Below are 4361 nucleotides of genomic sequence, written 5' to 3' on the forward strand. Positions count from 1 at the left end.
GCAATGACAACTGTCTCCATGGAAACTAAGGTCTGCATGCATTAAAAAGCAGATAATCGGCATTAGCACTGACCTGAGAGAACAAGATTAGATGCCATAAAATTTCAAAAGAAAGAGGAAAGTCCAGTATACCCCGGGAAATGATTGGGACAGCTGGACATGTTCAGTTGCTTCAACAAGGACTTTCTAGCTTTTTCCATCATTATAGTGGTTTGCCAAAAGAGAAAAAGAACCAAAAGCGATACACTATCTAACCAGAGAAATCCAGTCTACCAGAGCTTCCTGAATACTCAACCGAGTCTTTTTTTCTTCTGTGCGTGCGCATGCATACGCGTACACGCGCGTGTTGGGGTGGGAACAAAAGAGAGGGAGAGAGAGGAGAATTTGTGCAATCAATCAACTGAGATAACTTGTTCCTTTCCAAATAGCATAGCACTTTGCAAAGCTAGCAGGGAAGAATATGTCTGTACATACGGAAGAAGAACACTCACCCTGTCAAAACTGGAGAGTAAAAGAGAACCACCAGCTCTGAACCTCGCCTGCTAGGTTTCTGGTCAACAGACTATTCTGATTCTCTCAGTTCCCCAATAACTGTTAAACATGGACTTTTTCAGTAACTGGAAAATATGCGTTTGACATGTTCATTACATAGCAGTCTCACCTTGCTTTGCTAAATATGTAAATAGCGTTAGAATACTCGTGTAGATTTATTTTCTCGACATGAATTTCTTTCCTACCATATCAGATTATACAAATAAGTGTTTCTAAGATATTTTGAATTTTTTTTCCATTATAAGTCCAATTATTGTTCTCTTTCCATCATACTACAACCCAGCTAAACTCTCCCATCTAAAATTCCCCTGCCCCAGTCGAACAAGCAACTAGTGTTTGATTACATCATTTCCGAGCACCGCATAATGGACTAGAGCTTACAAACAAATGTAGCACATGAAGCATACATGAACAAGCATTTATATGCAGATGCTGAACAATAATGCTCATGTGAAGAAAAGTGAGCTGATCCACTCCACTCCAGCAATTACACTTAAGATGTGTACACGTAAAATATCCACTTACATGCCAAATGGTGCGTCCCAGCGAACCCATAAAGCCCATGTATACACACATGCGCACTCCTGTAGAACCCCATATAAGTGAACTTGATGGCCACTAGACAACATCCATACACAAACATGTACTTACAGACGTGGTGGAGCAGCCTCAACAAACTAACAAGAATTCAGTAATATCAACATCGGTTGTCTTATGACATTAACATCTACAACATGAAATTAACAAAGATTTAGAGCATCGAGACCAAGACTTTCGATGCATATCACGAATACATCCAACTCCAAGTTGATTGATTCTTGTCAAGACGCCCTTTCCGGATGCCACGAATTTCGAAAAAGTCATGAACTATACAGGAATTGAAGATGCTAGAAAAATAATAACTGAATATGAGTATGAATGACTCACCTTCTGGTGCTTATTAAATCACTCTTGCATCCTCTCCACAGTTTCTAACCCATTCTTCTGCATTTCAAGAAGCATCCCTTTCTTTTTATTCATATTGCCAGTTCCGTGATAGGCAGCTACAAGAACATTGTATGTTGCCGCAGTAGGATCAACTCCTCGTGTTTTCATTAGAAGAAACAACCTCTCAGCCAAGTCCATTTCTCCTTGCTTGGAGAATCCATCAATCAGACAGGTAAAAGTAAAAACATTAGGAAGATCTCCTTTACTTGACATTTCACTGAATAACGTCCAAGCCGTAGTCATGTCTCCAAGTCTACAGAAGCCAGCTATGATAGATGTGTAGCATTTAACGTCAGGAGGCGAACCCTTGTCTATCATCTCCACGAACAAAGTATAACCCTTTGTCCACATGTCCCTTGTGAAACAAAATGTTAATAAGAATAGTATTCATGACCACGTCAGGCATGATCCCAGCTTTTAGCATTTTCCCATACAACTTTCATGCTGCTTTCAACTTTCAGCTTTTTGCTAAACCGTGCATAAGAATACTGCACATAACAACATCTGGGAAAATATTTTTCTTAAGCATTGGAGCGAGGAGCTCCCATGCTTTTTCTGGTTCCCTCCTTGCAGGGTCTGTCAATAACTGTAGTATACATACAAGAGGTGTGAAATATGTCCTGGTCTAGTTTCAAAGCTTCCTCGGAATTTCCTTCCCTGCAATATTGGCAAAATCCATGAATCATATTTGTAAAGGTGGAAGCACGGGGATGAACATTACGATTAATCATCTCTCGAAAAAGTCTGCTGGCGGAACTGACATGACTCTGATTTAGGAAACCATCAATTAAGATGTCATAAGCAACATTGTCGTACTCATTGCCACGATACCCACTATCTCGGAAAAAACCATGTGACAATTCCATCAAACCCGCCTGACATAGACCATGACAAAGTGAGCTAAAGCTAACCAATGTAGGTTTAATGTTGAACACTTCCATCTCCTGAAACAGACTTAGACTTTTCTCAACATCCCCCTTTTTGCAGAACCCATCAATCAAAATACTATAGCTGTAGACATCTTAAAATACTCCATAGTTCCGCATCTCCTCCAGTACTTCCAGTGCCTCTGAAAACTGGCCTTTCTAGCAACAACCATAAATAACAGCATTAAAACAATAATTATTCGAAGGAAGGCCCCCTTCTGAAATTTCTGTATCAAATCCAAAGGAACCCCAATGGCACCAACTTTACAAAGTCCACGTATGAGTGTACCATATGTTACAACGGCGCAGCTTATCCCTTTTTTCTCCATATCTTCCAGGATTGCTAAAGCTTGGCTGAGAAATTCGTCAGCAGTAAGATTTAGTTTAGAAAGATAGTTCAGCATGATTGTATAGGTCCTCGCATTAGGTGCTGGCCCAGGATCTTTCATGATGTTAAACAATTCTGTAGCAAAGACCTCTCTATCTGCTTCGACTGAGCATTTGAGTAAGAAGTTGCTCGAGTAGACATCAGGCTAGAGCTCAATTTCTGTACCCTTCCAAAACAGATCTTCGGCATTTTTAAGCATCGAATTGGCTGCAAAGACCTTTATCAGCACATTATAAATAACAGCAAATCCAACCACATCAGCCGGCCTCTCAAGCAGAAAGTCGGTCAATTCTAACATGTCCGCATTCAACTCCTTCAAATAGCAAACCATACCTCTCAGCAAGGCGTAAACTTCAAGCCGCATGCCTGTGACCGCAAAAACATGAACCATAGTCCTAAGGACGACAATGGAAACTTCGAACTTGTGTTCGTTTACAATTCTCTGGAATCTAATTCTCCAGGCCACCTCCCAATTTAGAGACTTTAGCACCCTACCGAGCAAAAAGAACAACCTGTGCTTACTTCTCTCTTCGTGCGTATGCCTCACAGCAGGTTTCCAAGTCTCAACCTCTGGAATTTCATCAAACACATGGTCCTCAACCAGCGCGGCCGAAGAAACCACGTAATGCCATCTAAAAGGTGGTTTTTTTCGTAGAACTGCGGAATAACGAAGCAAATAGAAACCGGTTAAACGAGCATTCCTATGTAAATATACACCCATGAATAGCTCGAAGTCGCCAAGTGATCAAAATGAAGCCGCTTTCTTCCGAATTCCTTGACAAAGACGGTGCTTTCCCACCATTGAATCATGCCTCACAGATTCGGAAAAAGAAGTGAAAGCACACAAACCAAGTAATAGGATGATAAGTCGAGCTTGAAAACGAAACAGGACATGCCACGGTTGAAGCCGAGAACTGAGATAGTACCCAGTTGTCCAATTCAAGTGTCTATGCGCGCGCGCAGGGGAGAGAGAGAGAGAGAGAGAGAGGAGAGAGTTCCGAAACTGCAGAGAGGTGCACCGAAAGGTTTTCGGTGCTGAAGGGGAAGACTTCGGCGCAGTGGCCGCTGTTTGGTACAGGAACTTTCCTGATTCCTTGCCTGGATTGCAGAGTAGTGCTTTGTTTCTTCCTCCTCCTCCTCCTCCTCCTCCTTCGTCTTCTTTTTTAATATTTTATTTTTTATATATTTTTAATTTTTGAACACTTGAACATCCCAAAAATTAATGTAAAAGATTTTACATTCCAATTTCGAGTGCTGGTTTTTTTGGTCGAATTTTTAGAGTGCTGGTTGGTTGGGAAAAATTTTCATCATAAATGAAAATGCTTTTGGGAAAATCGTTTTTTAGAAAAATGGTTAGTTTTGCCATGTTTGGTGAAATGTAACCGAATTTTTTTTTTTGGTGTTTAGATTTATTTGGAAAATGATTTCAATCTCATAATTTATTGAGGCGATTTTTTTTTTGAGTTTTAATTTTTTTTTATATTTTTTTTAGCTTTTTTTTTTCTTTT

General features: G+C 40.2%; 1 pseudogene; it reads right to left on the reverse strand.

Annotated features, from left to right (window-relative positions):
• On the reverse strand, positions 1-3968 carry LOC115743124 (annotated as a pseudogene).
• Between the last annotated feature and the right edge of the window lie 393 nt (positions 3969-4361).

This window comes from Rhodamnia argentea, chromosome 3 (genome assembly GCF_020921035.1).
Source record: "Rhodamnia argentea isolate NSW1041297 chromosome 3, ASM2092103v1, whole genome shotgun sequence".
Classification (NCBI taxonomy): domain Eukaryota; kingdom Viridiplantae; phylum Streptophyta; class Magnoliopsida; order Myrtales; family Myrtaceae; genus Rhodamnia; species Rhodamnia argentea.